Source organism: Pseudorca crassidens, chromosome 6 (genome assembly GCF_039906515.1).
Source record: "Pseudorca crassidens isolate mPseCra1 chromosome 6, mPseCra1.hap1, whole genome shotgun sequence".
Lineage (NCBI taxonomy): Eukaryota > Metazoa > Chordata > Mammalia > Artiodactyla > Delphinidae > Pseudorca > Pseudorca crassidens.
Window position 1 is genome coordinate 81,838,188 of NC_090301.1, and position 21,586 is coordinate 81,859,773.

General features: G+C 38.5%; 2 protein-coding genes across 12 annotated transcripts in view; one reads left to right on the top strand and one right to left on the bottom strand.

Annotated features, from left to right (window-relative positions):
- MBD5 (methyl-CpG binding domain protein 5) overlaps positions 1-343 on the bottom strand; it is a 403,659-nt gene extending 403,316 nt beyond the window's left edge. For 2 of the 6 annotated variants that reach the window (XM_067741997.1, XM_067741999.1), the window contains exon 1: positions 261-278. The gene's annotated coding sequence lies outside the window, so the exon portion shown is untranslated. Of the gene's footprint in view, positions 1-260 lie in introns of all 6 variants that reach the window. The other 4 variants (XM_067742013.1, XM_067742007.1, XM_067741998.1 and 1 more) reach the window with 4 other exon arrangements.
- Positions 1-21,586, top strand: part of ORC4 (origin recognition complex subunit 4) — a 95,954-nt gene that overhangs the window by 308 nt on the left and 74,060 nt on the right. The window contains exons 1-2 of one of the 6 annotated variants that reach the window (XM_067742020.1): positions 551-712; positions 15,469-15,557. The exons of 1 other annotated variant lie outside the window; for it this stretch is intronic. The gene's annotated coding sequence lies outside the window, so the exon portion shown is untranslated. Of the gene's footprint in view, positions 1-550; positions 713-823; positions 977-15,468; positions 15,558-16,920; positions 17,063-21,586 lie in introns of those variants that run through there. 4 more of the 6 variants (XM_067742024.1, XM_067742018.1, XM_067742022.1 and 1 more) reach the window with 4 other exon arrangements.

The following is a 21,586-nucleotide window of genomic DNA, read 5'->3' on the forward strand; positions in this document are numbered from 1 at the left end:
CTTCTCTCTCAGGCTCAATCCCCCTCTCAGGTCTCAGGGCTGGAGGGTGGGGGAAGGAACTCAGCCGCCTTCCCCCCACCCCCCTCAATTCAAGGTTGAAGTGGGGTAAAATTAGTGTCCTGTCCCTTTAAAAATAGAAATAAAAGGTGCCCCCCCTTTGCCACTGCCTCTCTCTTCATCATCAGCTGCTGCTGCTGCTGGGGTCTCTCTGCTTGGGGGGGGGAGGGGGGGTTCGGGTAGAAGAGACGGGAGGCACTCACTGCGCATGTCTCTCTCTGACGGGAGGCTGGTTGGTTGAAGGCAGGAGGAGGGGGAGGGGAGGAAATGAGATGGTTTCCCAGAAGGCTCCGAGGCGATCGCGACCCGGAAGACATTGTAGCGGGGTGGGGGGTGGCGGGTAGAGAGGCGGGGGCGGGGAGTAGGAGGAAGTCGCTACTCTTTAACACCCCCAGTCCCCTCCCCCACCCCTAACGGAAAGTGGAGAAACGGAAGTGGGCGTGGACGGAGGCGAAAGGAGGTCACGTGTTTGTGAGGGAGGGGGGGCGGGATGGGAGAGGCGGTGCCTGCGCAGGGCATGCCGGGAGTCTTGGTGTAACGTTGGCAGCAGCAGGTGAAGCGGAATAGAGAACGCGGCGAGAGGAGCAAGTGAAGGGATTCCTGCTGTCTCCAGAATCCTGCTCTGCCCTGATAAGGGCAGGCTTTTCCGTGAGAGGTAACATGGCGTAGGCAGGCCTCAGAACGAAAGCCGTGGGCGCCAGTGGCGAAAGGCGAATCGAAAAGGGGAGGACGGAAGGGTGTGGAGACTGGGAATGCGGGAAGGGGGGCAGGCTTGTCTAGGCCTGGCAGGCCAGAAACTAGGCGGGCTCCTTCCGTCTCGTGGCTTCCCTGTGAGCCAGCCGGCGACGAATGCTTGACGAGCGTCTGGCGTCCTGATGAGAGTAGATCTGTGGCAGGTGGTGACTACACCCCGGTGATGGTGAGGAATGTGATGGTCCAGGTGTAAGAGAGGAATGGGATCTCAGGAGCCTCATTAGATGACTCTGGTGACTGCTTCTTCAGCCCAGAGCGGGGCACCTGTCCAGGGAGAGAGACAAGCTGTGTGAATTTTGACAACTTCTGGCATTAGACGCAGTGTTTATATGGGGTGTGAGGACCAGCAGCCCTTACTTGGCTGACCTCCCTGGAATTCTGGAGAGGCTTTGGGGAGGGAGCAAGCTGGGAGTTCTTCAGTGGAACTTCTCTCCTTGTCTTGCCTTGGTGCCGCAACACAACGCCTGTGGCTGTTCTCAGAAGGGCATGTGAGATTGTGTAACCCTTGATAGTGTGTGTCATGGTTGAGAGAGAAGGGACATCATCGAAGTTTCCCTTTCTGTAGTGTAGATAACAGATTTTTTAAAAAGGTATTTTAAGTGTCTTTGGTTATTAGCCTCGGATTTAGAGCCTTTGGTTTCTCAACTAGATGCTACTATTTTTGCTGGAAATAGTTTCCCTCATGTTAATTAAGAATATTTAAGAAAGGATTCATGGATTTTCATTAATAAAGTTTTTTTTTAGTAAAGTACACTGTTTCTTTTTCACATTCAGTCCATATAATCATAACTAAAACCATTCTAGTCTTTCAATTATCTTCCTTTGTAAAGGTGCTTTGAAAGATTATGACCCATATATAGTTTCTTTTAAGACCGAGAATCTGAAATTCCTCATGTTTATTGTGTTGATATTATTTAATTCTGTAGTGGTTCCTTTAGGGTACTCAATTAAAGTTCCTACTTATTTCTCTTGTGTGTTTTGACAGTGGATTCTATCTATGCATCATTGACTAGTGCTTTTACCACTTTCAGTGTGTGCAGTAATGTTGTCAAATGGAATAAAAACTAGACTCCTGTGCCTTAATGTTTTGTCTATATTGGAACCAAATGTTTGCCATTTTAGAACAGAAAAAAATTATAGCAGAGCCATAAAAGTGCCTTAGATAACAATTTTTAAATCTTTTTTATGGCAAAATACTAAATGTGCAAAAAAGTGTACAGATCATAGATATGCAGTATAATGAATAGAAATAAAGTGAACAAAATGTGCAAAAATGCACAAATCGTAGATGTACAGTATAATGAATAATTATAAAGTGAACACTGTAATCACCACCAAAGTGAAGAATTAGAACATTGCTGGCACCCTCTCCCCACCCCCCATTCATTCTTATTCATTCCTCTCTCCTCACCACACCCAAAGGTTAATTGGGATTGTCTGGATTTTTATGGTAATGATTTCCTACTTTTATTTCAAGTATTTTTTACCCACCTTTGTCAGCATTCCTAAACAATATACATTAATTTTGCCTGTTTTCTACCTATATGTAATTGAATTATGTTATGTATAGTTTTTCTCCCATGTTGAAATTTTTAATCCTGTTAACAGCTTTAGTTCACATATTTTCATTGTTGTATAGTAATGTTTATAGTATAGTAAGTGTAGTAAGTCTTTTTATGAATAAACCACAATTAATTTAACTAGTGTAGTATTGTGGACATTTGGATTGTGTCCAGTTTTTAGTGCTTAGAAATAATGCTTCTGTGAATTTTCTTACACATGCATTTCATGTACATAGCATGCATTTCTGTAGAGTGTGGATTATGCCAAACTTTCCAAAGCGAATATATAAATTTAGACTCCCACCAACAATGTATGATAAATCCTTTTTTCTACAGTTTTCATAACAATTGATATTTTTTGTTTTTGCCGACCTGATGAAGGTAGCTTTAGGTTATTGTTTTAATTTGCAGATCCTGGTTATTAATGGGGGTGAGCATTTTTTTCAAAAATTTATTGGGTATTTTAGAGGCAAATGTTGTGAGGCATTATGTTCCTGTAAATGGCTTTACTGTACCCTGTTAGTTTGACTGGATGTAGAATTCTAAATTGGTAATGTTTCTCTTCAGATTTGAGAAGGAACTCGTAGTGTTTGATATAAAGTTTGAAGCCATTCTTACTTTTAACACTGCACTTTACTTCTCCCCTATGGAAGCATCTACAACCTTTTTGTCTGAAACTTATAGAATCTTCTCTTTGTTTTACTCAGTGTTCTGAAATGTCACAGTAATGTGAGTTGACTTATGAGTCTATAGAAATCTACTTTGCTGTGCATTTCATGTATTCTTTCAATTTGACAACCTGTATGCCTCAGCTCTGAGAAAGTTTCTGATACATTTTCTGTAATTTCCTTGCCTCTGTGTTTTTTGTAACTGCAATTAGATATTGTACTCCTGGACCTGTTTCTTTTCTCCCATTTTTCATCTTTTTCCAGTCTTTTGCTTTTCACTTTCCGGGAAATTTACTTGATTTTTCAAGCCTTGAAACTTCCGTTTCTCTTATCATATTTTTAATTTTGAATACCTTTTTTTGATCTTTGTATTTTTTTCCAAAGCATTCTGGTATTTTTTTTCTCTTTATGGATTTAAAGTTTTGTTTTGAGGTTTATTTCTCCCTGCGTGCTCTGTGTTTTCTAAGTTATTCTTTCTGTTGGTATATTTTAGTCTCATTTTAGAGGCTTTCCTCAGCTCTGTTGTGATCCTTGATTCTGTGTTCAAATTTATGTAAGGGGCATTGGAAACCTATTTCATGTCTCTCTTAACTTAGCTAGGGTTTGCTAGCTATTGATGGTTCTCACTGTGGAAAGATTTGGCTGGGACATATTTTGGGGGGAAAACCCTGATATCAATTTCTTTAGGTATTTGGAAGCTTTTTCTCTTGGGCCAGTAAGAGTCCAACAAGAAGGATTTTCCAGTCATCTGCCTATAAGTCAGTGGTTCTCAGCTGTGGCAATAAGATCTCCCCAGGGGTCATTTGGCAATGCCTAAGAGACACATTTGATTATTAAGAATGGGTTACTACTGAAAACAGGTGGGTAGATGCTGCAGGTGCTGTTGAAAATCCTACGATGCACAGGGCAGCCACCCACAACAGTTATCCAGTTCAAAATGTCAGTACTGCCTATCATGAGAAATCCTGCTCCAGGGTATAAGCCTGATTTCCAGTGCTCTGAGAACCAGGTGAAAGCAGAGCTCAGGAATCTCAACATTCTCTCTCTCTCTCTCTCTCTCTCTCTCTCTCTCTCTCTCTCTCTCCTCTCTCCCTCCCTCCCTCCCTCTCTCTGTCTGTCTCTCTCTCTCTATATATATATATATTTATTTTTATATTTATATATATTTATTTATTTATATTTATTTATATATAGATAGATATTCCTGCCCTAGGCAGGAATAAGCAAATATTATTTCCATATGACAAGTCTTTAGCTATTATTTGAAATGCTTTCTTTGTAGTGAAACTATAGTCACAAAACATCAGCAGAGGACTGTGTATCTGAATATATCTTTGTGGGGTTGTGTTATTTTTAACCACAAGTTGGCCACGAATTGTTTAAAGAAATTGAAAATATTTTTGCATTGAATGGTTTAGGAATGAACACATAATAGTCTACTAATTCTGTTTTGGGGGATGTGTTTCTGCTGTTAAAATCTAAAATGTTCCTCAAACAATCCTTTATTCACCTTAGGTCTGTGGTTTCTAGTGGAGGTGGGACGGCCTCCTACGGGGTGTTTGTGGGGCATTTCTGGTCCCAAGGACGGCAGCCAGTCCCAGAGAGGGCAGGGGCCAGGATAGACTGCCTGCAGTGCTTGGGGTGGTCCAGCATGAGGAAGAATGGCTCTGTGCCGCCACGTTCCTTTCCCACGTCTCCCAGGATGTTTACATGGGTTAAAAAAAAAAAAGAACATTATGATTTGAGCCTAGTACTCCATTTTTAAAATAAACACATAGTATTTTTGCAGGGTTTTAATGTACACTGAAATTTTCCACAAATGCAATTACTGAGTAATTTGAGGGAAAGTAGTACTTTGTTTTGTTGGGAACTTTACCAAGAGCTGTTCATCATTTTGGCAACGCCCTTATGATATCTGAGCTGCTGGTAGGGCACGCCTGTATCCGTCCTCGTTTGTAGCCATGGCATGCAAATATATAACAGAGGGAATTGGGGATTCATTATAGACCCGCTTTGTGTTCTGATGGAGTGGCATAGAGGTTCTGTTTAATTTTAACCATTTTAGCACTGCAGGTCTTTTGGAGATGGCTTTGTCAATGAATTCTAGCCGAAATTAAAATACTGCTTATTAAGTGACCTTGATGTTCTGTGTTCATCTTATTTGAACAGAATTGGCTGATGAGTCTGGATAGCTTTGTATATTTTACTAATGCTTTAATGGGAAAATAAAATGTGAGTTGACCATTATAAACTAGGAGGTAGATGAAGTATGGAACAGACAGTTGTTCCCCATCCTTTTATTTCAATTTGTTTCCCCCTTTTCAGTCCCAATCTGCCTTAAATGCTTATCTTCAAGCAAGCATTTGTTGGGGTTGTTAGTTTTTCCTAATTTTTTTCTCCTTAATCTCACATTCTTCTCTTTCTCCCTCCTCACCTCCATAAAAACACAACAAAATCTTAGTCTTTTATATTTTATACTGCTTCCTTGATTAATATTGGAATTGAAATTTAGTATGACATTTTGACTGAAAGGTTGAAGTCAGACTTGGCAAGATTAAAATTCTAAGTGTGTTAGCTTTTCTTTTGGCACACATATGCACATTTTCACATTTCCTTAGGGCTTTCATCTTTCTGCAATTTAAAAAATATACATATTTTTATGTAGATGACCCAGAAATGTCAACTTATATTGTTCTCAACACAATCATTTCTAGTCTGGTATATGTCTGGGTCAACTTACTTTATAATGAGTAAATACCAAAAATATTTTCTCTAAAAGTTGGGTGGTTTGTATCATGTCCAGTTGTGTTATAGCACCACTCTGATGCAATGTCTCATGGGCCTAATGTATTTAAAATTTTATGTTGAAATAAGTTTTATATATGTGACATACATTTTAAAAGTTTTTTATTGTCACAGTTAGCACTGATTATTCTGTACACTCAAATTATAAGATACATTATTTAATTTAAATACACAAGATAATTATTTTGTAAGTTACCAAAAAGTAATATACATTCAGTGTAAAAATGATCAGAAAAAATGAAAATTACCTATAATCCCTACACCTATAAATCTGTTAAGATGTTGATATATGTAATTTTAGTGTTTTTTACCTATGTTTCTGTACGTTTATTAACAAAGCTGGATCATAAAATTTTGTTGTATTCTTTTAAAAGAAATAACATGTAGCTAGCATCTTTCCAATGTATTAAGTACTTGTATAAAATAATATGATGCTTATTTGCTTTATATTGCAGATATCTGCCAGCCTCTGTGAGCTATGTTCCTGAATAATGCCATGATCAGTGTTGACAAGAGAAAATAAAATATAAAAAGTTTTCTCATTCCCTATATAAATGTTCTTAAAGCATCTGATTTCTTTAAAAACAACAACAAACAGATGAATTAATTTTAAAGTAGCTTTAAAGTAGCTAACATTCCCCTTGAATTACCGTCCATTGTTTTACAAATATTTCTGTAGGGTCACAATCTGCTAAAGCAGATTTTGCCCATACATTTTATTTTTTTACTTCATTTTATAGATTGTCTGTCTTACTGACTTGAACTGATTATCTTTTGTGCTTACATTTCATTTTCACAAATCTTCTATAAGCTTGTATTCCTACCTGGTGTTTTCACAAATTGTGCCTTTGATTGTGCCTTTTTTTTTTTTCTTTGTAATTTTTTAATGGATGTGAGGTTTTTTCCATTTGTTTGTTTTCCAGAAAAATTGAATGTATAGTACAATGAATTGCTATATATCCACACTCACCCAGTTCCTCTTACTATTAACCTAGTTTCCCTTATTAACATTTTGCCTTAGTGTGGTACATTTGTTGCAATTGATGAACCAGTATTGATGCATTATTTTAATCAAAGTGTATAGTTTACATTAAGGTTCACTCTTTGAATTGAACATTATGGGTTTTGACAAATGTATAATGACATATATCCACAATGACAGCATCATACAGAATAGTTTAACTGCTCCAAAGTCCCCTATGCTCTATGCTCCCATGCATGCCTTGAACTCTTGGCAATCACTGATTTTTCATTATCTCCATAGTTTTGCTTTTTCCAAATTGTCGTATGGTTAGAATCATACAGTGTGTGCCCCTTTCAGATTTGCTTTTTCCCTTAGCAATATGCCTGTAAGTTTCCTCCATTTCTCTTCATGGCCTGATAGCTCATTTCTTTTTAGCGCTGAATATTTCATCTTATGGATGTATCACAGTTTGTTTATCCATATACCTAATGAAGGGCACCTTGGTTGCTTCGAAGTTTTGGCAATTATGAATGAAGTTGTCATAAACATTCAGATGCAGGTCTTTGTGTGGACGTAAGTCTTCAGTTCACTTGGGTAAATACCAAGGTGCATGATTGCTGGATTATGTGTAAGAGTACATTTAGTTTTGTAAGAAACTGCTCACCTGTCTACCAAAGTCCATATACTTACCATTTTGCACTCCAGTCAGCAATAAATCAGAGTTGTAATTACTCCATGTCCTCATCAGCACTGGTCTTGTCATTGTTTTGGATTTAGCCATTCTAATGGTTATAGATTGTTGTTTTAATGTGCAATTCCCTAGTGATACATGGTATTGAACTTTTTTGTGTGTGTGTGGTACACGGGCCTCTCACTGTTGTGGCCTCTCCCGTTGGGGAGCACAGGCTCTGGACGCGCAGGCTCAGCGGCCATGGCTCACGGGCCCAGCCGCTCCGCAGCATGTGGGATCTTCCTGGAGCGGGGCACGAACCCGTGTCCCCCTGCATCGGCAGGCGGACTCCACCAGGGAGGCCCCTGAACATCTTTTCTTAGGCTCATTTGCAATCTGTATGTCTTATTTGTTGAGTGTCGTGTCCAGATCTTTTGTACATTTTTAAGCTGGATTGCTTATTTTCTTATAGTTGAGTTTTAAGAGTCCTTCGTATATTTTGGATACCAATCTTTTATCAGATATGTGTTTTGCAAATATTTTTTCTCAGTTTGTGGCTTGTCTTCATTCTCTTAATGGTGTCTTTTGCAGAACAGAAAATTTTACTTTAAATAAAGTCCATTTTATCACATTTCCTTTCATGGTTCATACTTTTGGTGTTGTATCCAAAAATTCATTGCCAAACCCAAGGGCACCTACATTTTTCCTGTGTTCCTTTTTAGAAGTCTTATAGTTTTGTGTTTTACGTATAGGTCTCTGATCCATTTTGCATGAAAAGTATAAGGTGTATGTCAACTCATTTTTTTTGCCTGCAGGTGTCTAGTTGTTCCCACACCATTTGTTGAGAAGCGGAGAACGACTTCTTTCTCTTTTGAATTGCTTTTGCTTCTTTGTCACAAATTAGTTGACTATATTTATGTGGGTCTATATCTGAGCTCTCTACTCTGTTCCATTGATTTGTTTGTCTGTTCTTTCCCCATTACCACACTGTATTATTATCTGTTATCTTAATAGTAAGTCTTGAAGTGGGGTAGTTTCTGACCTCCAGCTTTGTTCCTGTTCAGTACTGTATTGGCTGTTCTGTCTTCTGCCTTTTCATGTAAACTTTAAAATAACTTACTATAATTTTGATTGGGATTGCATTGAATCTGTAAGTCAGGATTGGAAGAACTGACATCTTAACACTATTGAGTCTTCCTATCCATATACATGGAATATCTCTCCATTTATTTAGATCCTCTTTAATTTCTTTCACCATAGTTTTATAGTTACCTCATATAGATCGTATACGTATTTTGTTAGATTTATGCATACATTTTTTGTGGGGCTTTTTTTTTTTTGATACTAATGTATATGATATTATATTTTTAATTCCGAATTCCAGTTGTTTGTTACTGGCATAGGAAAGCAATTGACATTGGTAATACTAACCTCTCTCTCTCTCTCCCCCTCCCCCTCCCTTCCTCCCTCCCTCCCTCCCTCCCTCCCTCTCTACCTCTCTCCCTCTCTCTCTCCTCTCTCTCTCTCTCTCTCTCTCTCTCTATATATATATATATATATAAAACCTGCACCCTTGCTTCAATACCTTATTGATTCCAATAGTACCTATTGTGTGTGTAGATTCTTTGGGATTTTCTACATACACGATCATGCCATCTGCAAACAGAGACATTTTTACTCTTTCCTTCCTGTGTACCTTTTCTTTTCTTTTCTTGTCTTACTGTATGATGTTGACTAGCAGTGGTGATTCTTACATTCTTCTTGATCTTAGTAGGAAAGCATCTAGTTTCTTAGTATTAAAAATCATGTTAGCTATAGAGTTTTTTAGTTTTTTTTTTTTTTACCGAGTTAAAAAGGTTCCTTATAGTCCTAGTTTGCTGAAATTCTTTATCATGGGTGGATGTTGTCAAATGCTTTTTCTGCAAAGAAGATATTTCTTCTTTATCCTGTTGATGTTGTAAATTACATTAATTGCTTTAGGAATGTTGAATTAACTTTGCATACCTGGAATAAATCCCACTTACTCTTTGTGTATAATTATTTTTATGTGTTTTTATTTCTGTGTGTTTATCATAGAAACTTTGGAAAGCCAATAAGGAATCACACAGATAAGAATCGTGGTGCAGAATGGAATAAGAGACTCTATCCTTGCAATATCTTTTATTTTCAAATTGAAGTATAGTTGGTTTACAACATTGTGTTAGTTTCTGGTGTACCACAAAATGATTCAGATATACATATATATACATATTCTTTTCCATTTATTACAGGATATTGAATACAGTTCCCTGTGTGATACAGTAGGACCTCATTGTTTATGTTTATCTATATCATTGTTTATATTGTTTATCAATTTATATCTGCTAATCCCAAACTCCTACTAATTTATCCCTCCCCCCTCCCCTTTCCTTTTGGTAACCATAAGTTTGTTTTCTATGTCTGTGAGTCTATTTCTGTTTTGTAAATAAGTTCATTTGTATCATTTTTTTAGAATCCACATATAAGTGATATCATATGATATTTGTCTTGTCTGATTTACTTCACCTAGTATGGTAATCTCTAGGTCCATTCATGTTGCTGAAAATGGCATTATTTCATTCTTTTTATGGCTGAATAGTATTCCTTTGTGTGTGTGTGTGTGTGTGTGTGTGTGTACATACATACACTATATTTTCTCCATTGTGTATTCATGCCTCCTTTGTCATAGATTAATTGACCATAGGTGCATGGGTTTATTTCTGGGCTTTCTATCCTGTTCCATTTATCTGTTGTCTCTTTTTGTGCCAGGACTGTACTGTTTTGATTACTGTAGCTTTGTAGTATAGTCTGAAGCCAGGGAGCATGACTCTTCTAACTCCGTTCTTTTTTCTCAAGATTGTTTTGGCTATTTGGGGGCTTTTGTATCGCCGTACAAAGTTTAAAATTATTTGTTCTACTTCTGTGAAAAATACCATTGATAATTCCATAGGGATTGCACTTAATCTGTACCTTGCCTTGGGCAGTATGGTCATTTTAACAATATTGATTCTTCCAATACAAGAACATGGTATATCTTTCCATCTGTTTGTGTCATCTTCAATTTCTTTCATCAGAGTCTTTATAGTTGTGGTATTACAAGCCTTTTGCCTCCTTAGGTAGGTTTATTCCTAGATATTTTATTCTTTTTGATGCAATGGTAAATGGGATTGTTTTCATTTTATTGACGTAAAATTGCTTGTAGTAGTCTCTTAGGGTCTTTTCTATTTCTGTGGTGCCAGTGGTAACTTTTTTTATTTCTGAATTTATTGATTTAGGCCCTGTTTTTCTTGGTGAGGCTGGGTGTTTATCAATTTTGTTTATCTTCTCAAACAACCAGCTTTTTTTTTTTTTTTTTTAGAGAACGCATCTTTATTTTATTTTATTTTATTTTATTGCGGTACACGGGCCTCTCACTGTTGTGGCCTCTCCCGTTGCGGAGCACAGGCTCGGGACGTGCAGGCTCAGCGGCCATGGCTCACGGGCCCAGCCACTCGGCGGCATGTGGGATCTTCCCGGACCGGGGCACGAAGCCGCGTCCCCTGCATCGGCAGGCGGACTCTCAACCACTGTGCCACCAGGGAAGCCCACAACCAGCTTTTAATTTCATTGATCTTTTCTATTTTTTTACTCTCTATTTCATTGATTTCTCCTCTGATCTTTATGATTTCCTAGTACTAACTTTGGAATTTGTTTGTTCTTCTTTATCTAGTTTCTTTAGGTGTAAAGTTATGTTGTTTATTTGACATTTTTCTTGTATACCAAGGTAAGCTTGTATTGCTATAAACTTCCCTCTTAGAACTGCTTTTGCTGCATTGCATAAGTTTGGATCTTTGTGTATTCATTTTTATTTGTATCTAGGTATTTCTTGATGTCCTCTTTGTCTTCTTCAGTGATCCATTGGTTGTTTAGTGGCATATTGTTTAGCCTCCATGTGTTTATTTTTTGCAGTTTTTTTTCTTGTAGTTGATTTCTAGTCTCATAGCATTGTGATCAGAAAAGATACTTGATATGATTTCAGTTTTCTTAAATTTACCAAGGCTTGTTCTGTGGCATAGCATGTGATCTGTCTAGGGCAATGTTCTATGTGCACTTGAAAAGCATGTATTCTGCTTTTGGATGGGATGCTGTCTATATATTAATTCAGTCCATTTGGTTGAATGTGTTATTCAAGGCCTGTGTTTCTTTATTGATTTTCTATCTGGATGATCTGTCCATTGATGTAAGCGAGGTGTTAAAGTCCTCTACTATTACTATGTTACTGTTCATTTCTCCTTTTATGTTAATATTTACCTTATTTATTGAGGTTCTCCTATGTTAGGTGCGTATGTATTTACAATTGTTATGTCTTGGATTGATCCCTTGATCATTATGTAGTGTTCTTCTTTGTCTCTTGTAACAGTCTTTATTTTAGTTTATTTTTTTTTTTTGCGGTACGCGGGCCTCTCACTGTTGTGTCCTCTCCCGTCGCGGAACACAGGCTCCGGACGCGCAGGCCCAGTGGCCACGGCCCACAGGCCCAGCCGCCCCGCTGCACATGGGATCCTCCCAGACCGGGGCACGAACCCGCGTCCCCTGCATCGGCAGGCGGACTCCCAACCACTGTGCCGCCAGGGAAGCCCTATTTTAGTTTTAACGTCTATTTTGTCTGATATAAGTATTGCTACTCCGACTTTCTTTTGATTTCCGTTTGCATGGAATACTTTTTTCATCCCCTCACTTTCATTCTTTATGTGTCTCTAGATGTGAAATGAGTCTTTCGTAGGCAGCATATACATGCATCTTGTTTTTGTATCCATTCAGCCACTCTGTCTTTTGCTTGGAGTGTTTAGTCCATTTACATTTAAGGTAATTATAGATATGTATGCTCTTATTGCCATTTTGTTAACTGTTTTGGATTTGTTATAGGTCTTTTGTTCCCCCTTCTCTTGTTCTCTCGTGACTTGATGACTATCTTTAGTGTTATGTGTGGATTCCTTTTTCTTTTTTTGTGTGTATATTGTAGATTTTTGGTTTGAGATTACCATGAGGTTTTTGTCTAACAGCGCGTATATATACGTGTATGTATGTATATATGATTGTTTTAAGTTGTTGACCTCCTCAAGTCCATTTTAAAACCCTGTCTTTGTACTCTCTTTCCTTCACGTATACTGTTTTTGATACTGTATTTTACATCTAATTGTTCTGTATATATATCCCTTAACTGTTTATTGTGAATATGGATGTTTCTACTACTTTTGTCTTTTGAACTTCCTAGTAGCTTTGTGTGTGGATGATTTTCTATCTTTACTGTATGTATGCCTTTCCCAGTGAGCTATTTCATTTCATAGTTTTCTTGTTTCTAGTTGTGGCCTTTTCTTTTTGCCTAGAGAAGTTCCTTTAACATTTGTTGTAAAACTGGTGGTGCTGAATTCTTTTAGCTTTTGCTTTTGCTTTTCTGTAAAGCTTTTAATTTCGCCATCAAATTGAATGAGAGACTTGCTGGGTAGAGTATTCTTAGTTGTAGGTTTTTCTTTTTCATCACTTTGAATTTATCATGCCTTTTGGCCTGCCGAGTGTCTGCTGAAAAGTCAGCTGATAGCCATATGGGAATTTCTTTGTATATTATTTGTTGCTTTTCCCTTGTTGCTTTTAATATTTTCTCTCTATATATATTATTTTTAGTATGTATTTGTTTATTTGTTTGGCTGCATCACGTCTTAGTTGCAGCATGTGGGATCTTCGTTGCCGTGTGCGGAATCTTTAGTTGTGGCATGCAGGATCTTTAGTTGCAGCATGAGAACTCTTAGTTGTGGCATGTGGGATCTATTTCCCTGACCAAGGATCGAACACTGGGCCTCCTGCATTGGGAGCATGGAGTCTTAGCCACTGGACCACCAAGGAAGTCCCTATTCTCTCTCTCTTTTTTTTTTTTTCCTATTCTCTCTTTATCTTTAATTTTTGTCATTTTGTTTACAATGTATCTTGGTCTGTTCTTCTTAGAGTTAATCCTGTATGGGAGTCTGTGCTACTTGGACTTGGGTGACTGTTTCCTTTCCCAGGTTAGGGAAATTTTCAGCTATTATCTCTTAAAATATTTTCTCAGGCCCTTTCTCTCTTTCTTCTCATTCTGGGACACCTATACTGCAAATACTAGTGCACTTGATGTTGTCGCAGAGGTATCTTAAACTGTCCTCATTTCTTTTCTTTTCTTTTTTTTTTTTTGTTAAGCAGCAGTGATTTCCACTACTCTGTCTTCCAGCTCACTGATCCGTTCCTGTGTATCATTTAATCTACTGTTGATTTCTTCTAATGTATTTTTCATTTTAGTTATTGTATTTTTCATCTCTGGTTGTTCTTTATGTTTTCTAACTTTTTGTTAAAAACTTGTAACTTCTCGCTCTGTGCCTCTGTTCTTCTCCCGAGTTTTTTCATCTTTATGATCATTACTCTGAATTCTTTCTCAGTTATATTGTCTGTCTCCACTTCACTTAGTTATTTTTCTGGGGTTTTAGCTTATTCCCTGCATCTGGAACATAGTTTTCTGCTACCTCATTTTTCTGAGTTGCTTTTTGTATTTTTATGTGTGTGTCAGGTTGTTATGTATTTAATCTTGGAGAAGTGGCCTTCTGTAGGAGACATCCTATGTCTCCCAGCAGTGCACTCCCCTTTCATCACCCAAGCTATATGCTCTAGGGTTTTCCCCTAAGAGGGCTGCGTGGGTCCTTCTGTTGTGGCAGGTTGACTATGTAGGTGGTCTGGTAGGCTTGGTTGCCCCCTAGTCCGGTTGGGTGCCACACTCTACCTTGTTTGGATGCTGCTGGCTGCTGTTTAGTGGGACCTGGTCACAAGGTGGCTGGTTGAAGAACCCTAGGGAACCCCAGGGCTAGTACTGGCTCTGCTGGGTAGAATCAGGGTCCCCAAGACTCTGGGACTGTTGCCCACCCCCTGGGAGGTGGAGCCAGATCTGAGGTTAGTGCTAGACTACTGGCAGACAGAGCTGGTTCCTGGAATCTGGCTGCAGGCCCTGAGGTCCAGAGCTCATTTCAGATCGTTGTTTGGGGGGTGGGGGGTGTTCCTGACACAGTTGAGTATGGAGTCTGGAGTGTCCCAAAGCTTCCATTCGCCTGCTAGTAGACAGGACCAGGGCCCATCTGGTCCCAGGGTAGGGTCTGGCCTGCTGTGGGTGGCCTGTGTCCACAGGCTTCAGGATTATAGTTTTCTGGTGTCTGCTCCCTGCTGGGTAAATCTGGTCCAGAGGCTAGGGCAGGCTTCCTGGAAAGGAAAAGGGAAAGGCCATGCCTGCCCATTAGTGGGTGGAGCTGTGTCTTGGCCCTCTGGTGGGCAGGGCTGTGTCTAGAGAGTTGTCTACGGGCAGCTGTGGGCTCAGGAAGTCTTTAGGCATCCTGTCTGCTGATGGGGGGGGGGGGTTGCATCCCCCGCCCAGTTAGTTGTTTGGCCTGAGGTGGTCCATCACTACAGGCTGTTGGGTGAGGCCAGGTGTTGGTGCTAATGAGTGAACAAGGCAGCTGCTGGCAGCTTGTTCATATGGTTAGACGTTCCCAAATATGTCAGCCACCAGTGTTTGTGTCCCGGGGTGAGCTGCAGCCGCCTCTCCGGGAGACTCTTCAAGACCAGAAAGTAGGTCTGGCCCTGGCTGCTATCAAATTACTGCTTTTGTGCTGAATCCCAGTGCACATTTGTGTGCCCCTTTCAAGAGTGAAATCTCTATTTTTCCCAGCCCTGTGGGGCTCCTGCAGTTAAGCCTGCTTGCCTTCAAAGCCAAATGCTCTTGGGACTCATCTTCCTGATGCTGGAGCCCCTGGGCTGGGGAGCCTGACATGGGGCCCAGAGCTCTCATGCCTGTGGGAGAACCTGTGCATTATAATTATTCTCTATTTTGTGGGTCACTGACCTTGGGGGAATGGGATTTGATTATATCACAAGTCTGCCCTTCCTACCCATCTTACTGTGGTTCCTTCTTTATGTTTTTAGCTGTAGAAGATACTTTTTGGCAGGTTCCAGTCTTTTTCATCCATGGTTGTTCTGCAGATAGTGTGATTTTGGTGTTCTCGTGAGAGGAGGTGAGCTCATGGTCTTTCTACTCTGCCATCTTGGCTGCTCTCTTCTCCAAGTTCTTTCACATTCAAGATGGCATTCTGGAATGGCACTGCTTTTAAAACCCATAGTGGACACTAGGCTGTCAGGGCTTTCACTGCAGAGCTTGGATGGCAGACTGATCTTGCCAGAGCTCATGAGGCCTATGCAGAACAGGTCATCCTTTGGGTATGCAGGCGGTAGTCCCCTGCAGCAGAGTGCTCTAAAACACAGATATTCCATGTATAGAAATGCCTCAGTTATCCAGTGTTCAGACATCCAGCAGCCTAAAGCATCTGGAATGGCTCCAAACCCGCAAAAAAAACCAGCACTGTCATTCATAATTTTTGATTTTTGATTTTTCTTATTTGACTTTTAATCTCTGTATTGTAGGATTTTCTAGTTATCTTTTTATTATTTATTCCTAGTTTAATTCCATTATGGTATTAGAGCATACTTTAATATGATTTGTAGTCTTCCAGATTTTAGGTGTGTTTTATGGCCCAGAATGTGGTCTATCTTGGTAAATGTGACTTGTGAACTTGAGAAGAATGTGTATTACCTTATTGGAGAGTTAATTCCTTTATCAATATATAATGCCCTCTTTATTCCCAATACTTCTTCTTGCTCTGAAATTTGCTCTGTGTGAAATTAACATAGCTACTTAAACTTTCTTTGGATTAGTGTATGTCTTCTTCCATTTCTGTACTTTAATGTGTGTCATTTTTAAAGTCAGTTTCTTATAGAGGACATAAAGTTATGGTTTGTTTTTTTAATTACACTGTTTTTAATTGGTCTATTTATTTAGACCATTGACATTTAAAGTCATTACTGACATAATAGATTTATATCTACTACATTTATTATTGTTTTCTTTTGTTTCATTGTTCTTTGTTTCTTTTTTGTCTCTACTCTTGTTTTTTTTTTTTTTTTTCCTTCCCCTGCCTTCTCTGGTTTTAACCAGGCATTTTATATTTGGGTTCTTTTCCTCTTTCAGGCTATAAATTATACTTTTTAAAAACTTCTTTTAGTGGTTGCTGTAGTATTTGTAGTATACACTTATAAGCAATGCAAGTCCACTTTCAAATAACACTATACCATTTATCGGGTAGTACAAGTATCATATAACAGTATTTCCAGTTCCTCCTATCCCTTGTAACATTTTCTCTCATCACTTCTACATTGTTAAGCATATCAATGGTATTCTTTATTTCTGTGCCACTGTTTTCTATTTCTGGCATTTCCTTTTGATTCATTCTTTGCTTGTTACATTGCCCATCTGTAATTACAGGTTGTCTGCTTTTTCCATTAGATCCCTTAGCATATTAGTCATAGTTGTTTTAAATTCCCAGTCTATTAATTCCAAATTCTCTGCCATATCTGAATCTCATTCTGTCTCTTCTCTTCAAACTGTGTGTTTTTCTCCTTTTATTATGCCTTGTAATTTTTTTGTTGAGAGCCAGACATGATGAACTAGATATAAAGAACTGAGGTAAGTCTTTAGTGTGATATTTTATGTTCCTTTATCTCAGAGGTAGACTGTGTTTATTGTTTACTGTACCTGTATGTGTCAGAAGCTAAAATTTCTTTTAGTGTCCTTACTTTTGTCTCCACTCTTTTCTTTGAATTTCTTTAGCAATTTCTTAAATAAGATCTGAGAGTTGTTCTTTTAGTTGTAATCCCCAGTTAAAATACCCAAGCCCTATCATATGGTAAGATGTGAGGGGAGGGGAAACATTCCATGTTTCTTTGATTTGGTCTTGGTTTTGTTTTATATTTGTGAGAGAGCCTGTGTGCCTGGGATGTGACTTTCACAGGTGCTTGTCAGCTCCCTCCCCCCATTCTCCAACACACACACATTACCCTTTTTAGGTGAGTCAGGAAGGCTAGAAGGAGCTAGAGTTGTATATTTCTTTTCCTCAGGTCAGTTACGCCTGGTAAAAGAGTTTCCTTTCAGGGCAAGCCCTGTTAAGGAGGACAGAATGGTCTTGGATGTATTTCAATATGGGTACTTTTCCCTTACCCCTATTGAAGCAGGAGGAGACTTTTCTCTGGCTTTCTCTGAGAACCTAGTGAGGTTCCTGGAGGTAAAATTCAGGAAAGTTGGGAGGCTTCCCTAAGCCTGGGCCCTCTTGGAGTTTTTAACTTAAACTTGTCTACATTGAGTCTCTAGCAGTTTGTCAATTACATTTTAAGTTTTCATACCTTGGAACTGGCTTCAATGTAATTTCTGTTTCCAGGCTTCTGCTCCAATAAACTGTGATTCTCTATATCTGCCTGTGTGTCTCTAATTTTAGAGGAAACAGTTTGCCCTCTGACTTCATTCCTTTTAGGGATTAAGGGAGAGTTGTTTTTTAATTCAGTTTTTTTCTTGTGAGGACAAGAGTATCAACCTCTAAGCTCTTTACATGCCAGACAGAAAGCCTTGATCCTTTTTGAACAAAAAAATGGTATTTTTTTTTTAACCAAATTCACCAGGACTTTAGTTGAAGAGTAATTGGCTTTCATTGTGTTTGTATTGTGACTTGGTTAACTAATTTCCTGGTACTGGATATTTAATTTTTTCTTTTTATAACCAGAGCTATATTAAACATCCTTTCAGCTAAGTATTTGTACATATCTGTGATTATTTCTTTTGAGTAAAATTCTGAAAGTGGAATTGCTGAATGGAAGGCAGTAAAATTGTGGCTTCTAGTACTGTGTGTTTGTACCATTATTGTGTGTTAGTTTCATTAACCACAACTTCACCAACCCCAAGTATTGTCCCAACTGAAACAAAACACTTTACTTCCGTATGCCAAAAATGATATCTCATTTAATCATTTTTCATTTAGTTTTAATAAAGAACTGCATTTTAAAGTTGAGATTTATTTTTTATTTTCCTAAGTTATTTTGTATTAACATCAGAATATTGCTTAATGATTTTGCCACTCATCAGTGATAGCTAATAAGGCAGTGGAATGTTAAACAGTGCAACTTTCCAGTTTACTACCTCAATATTGTTATACTGCATTCATTAATCACTGAAACAGGAGCTGCTTACAGATGCTTAATTATGTAATACAATAAACTGATTAATAAATTTGTATATTTTCATCAATAAGCATAATACTTTAACAAAGTAAATATAAACATGTTGTTTCAATGGTTGAATTGATAGTTTGGTAACTTAAATTGAGCATTTTTCAGTTTGAAGGAATCTTACAGTCCAACTTTTATTGGGAAGAGCGGTAGTGTTTAAACTCATATATGGAACCACTTAAAATTGGGTTAGTGAGTTTTTGTTGTTGCTTGTTTTCTCTAGAATGCTGTTAAGTATTAGTAGTAGTGAACATATTATTCATGATTTTATTTGCAACACTGTTTACAATGGATTTTTGATACCTATCCTATTTCAAATTAAAGAACCAGGTTTCTAGCAATCTAAAAGATGCACTTTCTTATTTACATATTATATTTGCTAATATTTGAGGCAGAGTCTCTGTTTCTCTTTATGAATTCTGTGTGAGCTTTATCTGTAAAAATTTTTTACCTTCTGTCCAGTTTTATTTACAAAGATTATATCAGGTATGTAGAATAAAGTTAGAAGGCCTATATCTTTTTTTCTAGATATTGGAACTGTTTAAATCCTTTTGAACTTCTGTTTTGAGTGTTTAGGTTAAAAATTATCTTCCCAAACTACCTTGGTCTATAGCCATTTGGGGGCTTAGTTTTGAGTACCCTTTCCATTTCTTTTGTGATAACTAATTTGTTCAGGTTTTCTGCCTCTACTTTCCTTACTATTTATTAGTAATTATTTCTTCAATTTTGTGCTTTGATCCTTATTTTCTGTTATGCAGTCTTTCGATTTACTTAATTTTCTATGTAAGTTACTTGTTGCAAATTACATATTTATTGTCGTCTTTAATAATAAGTTTGTTTAATACTGTACAGTTCTGCACCCAGTTTCAGCCTAGGGTTGTGGGAAGGGCAGGTTTTCCCATACCACCAAGCACTTCTCAGACACCAGGTGAGTGTCCTACAATTCAACTTAATTCTGACACTTTTTACCCAGAGGTAGCATCAGATTCCACAGGTTAATGAGTCAGTCTTACAAGACACCCCCAGCCCCTTCAGATGCCAGTTGCAAGTCAAGGTTGTCACCTGTGCTTCTGATCAACCCACTATAGTTCAGAGGATCCAATGACAACCCCCCCCCACACACACACCCTTAGGCTTGATTAATTTGCCTGAGTGGCTCATAGAATTCAGAGAAACATTTTACTTACTAGATGAGCAGTTTATTATGAAAGGATATAACTCAGGAATAGTCATTTGGAAGAGATGTGTATGGCAGGTTATGGGGAAGTGGAGCTCTGAGACCGTACGTCTCAGAGTGGGTGCTACTCTCCCCAAATCTCCACACGTTCACCAACCCAGAAGTTCTTCAAAACCAATACTTGGGGGATTTTTATGGAGGAGGCTTCATTACATAGGCATGATGAATCATTAACTCCGTTTTTAGCCTTTCTCCCTACTCAAGAGAATGGGAGGCAAGGCTAAAAAATTCCAAGCTTCTTATGTATTGTTCTTTCTGCTGGCTAGCCCTCATTCAGGACCCATCCAGGAGCCCACTGAAAGTCGCCTCATGAGAACAAAAGGCACTCTTATCACCCAGGAAATCACAAGGGTTTTAGGATCCCTGTGTCAGGAACTGAGTTTAATAACCAAATATTAGAACAAAAAATGCTCCTGGTGCTCTTATTACTTAGGAAATTACAAGAGTTTCTGAAGCTCTGTGCCAGAAACCAGGGGCAGAGACCAATATATATATTTTTATTACCTCACAAATACCATACATTTTTCTCTAAATTTTACCTTGGTCACATTCTCTAGATTTTGTGATATTTTTGCGGTTTTGTTTTTCTTTTTTTTTTAAACAGGAAGTTTACAGTATTTCTCAATATCAATAATTGGATTATCAGTACTTTTATTTTTTAATAAATTCTGAAGGAGGGTATATTAGTTATTTGTTGCTATGTAGCAAACTACTCCAAAACAGGTGCAACCAGTAGTTGCTTAAAACAACATTTATTTTCTCACACAGTTTCTGTGGGTCAGGAATTCAGGGGCAGCTTAGATAGACGGTTGTGGCTCTTGGTCTCTCATGGGTTACGGTCAAGATATTAGCTGGAGTTGCCGTCATCTGAAGGCTTGACAGGAGCTGGAGAATCTGCATCTAAACTGGTTCACTCATATGGTTGGCAAGTTACTACTTACTCCTGGCAAGAGTCCTCAGTTCCTTATGATGTGGACCTCTTCATAGTGTTGCCTGACTGTCTTCCCTACATGACAGGTGGCTTCACCCAGAGCAGGTGGTCCAGAGGAAGTCAAATTTTCTATCCTCAGAAGTCACACTCCATTATTACCACAATAACGTGTTGGTTATACTAGCCAGCTCAATAGTGTGATAGGGGATTACTCAAGGAAATGAATACTAGAAGATGAGAACCATTGGGGGCCATTTTGGAGGGTAGTTAAAGTGGAATAAATAAAACCTTGCACTTTGAGAATAAGATCTCCTCTCTTAAGAGGGCCAGAAAGTTATCTGGCGCACCACCTCCCCTTCTCAGACCTCAGTATCTACTCCAAGTTTCTTCTGAATTTCTTGTATAAGAAATTCTTATTTTATACATAGCTATAATTGTTGCTTTCAGTTGGGATAAATGGAGCTACTGAGTATTCAGCGTTGGAGATTGGTATGCTTTTCTACCATTCATTTTCTTTGTCTTCTCTGTGATCATTGTCCTGCTGATACTTTTTTCTTTTGGCTGTGCCCTGCGGCTTTTTTGTGGGATTTTTAGTTCCCTGACCAAGAATCAAACCCGGCCCTTCGGCAGTGAGAGCTCGGAGTCCTAATCACTGGACCTCCAGGGAGTTCCCTGTTCTGCTGCTACTTTAGATCTTACATTTATTCTGGAGTTCCCCTGAGGAAACTTATTTGTTTTAAGTTTTCTTTTACTAATATTGTGTTGTA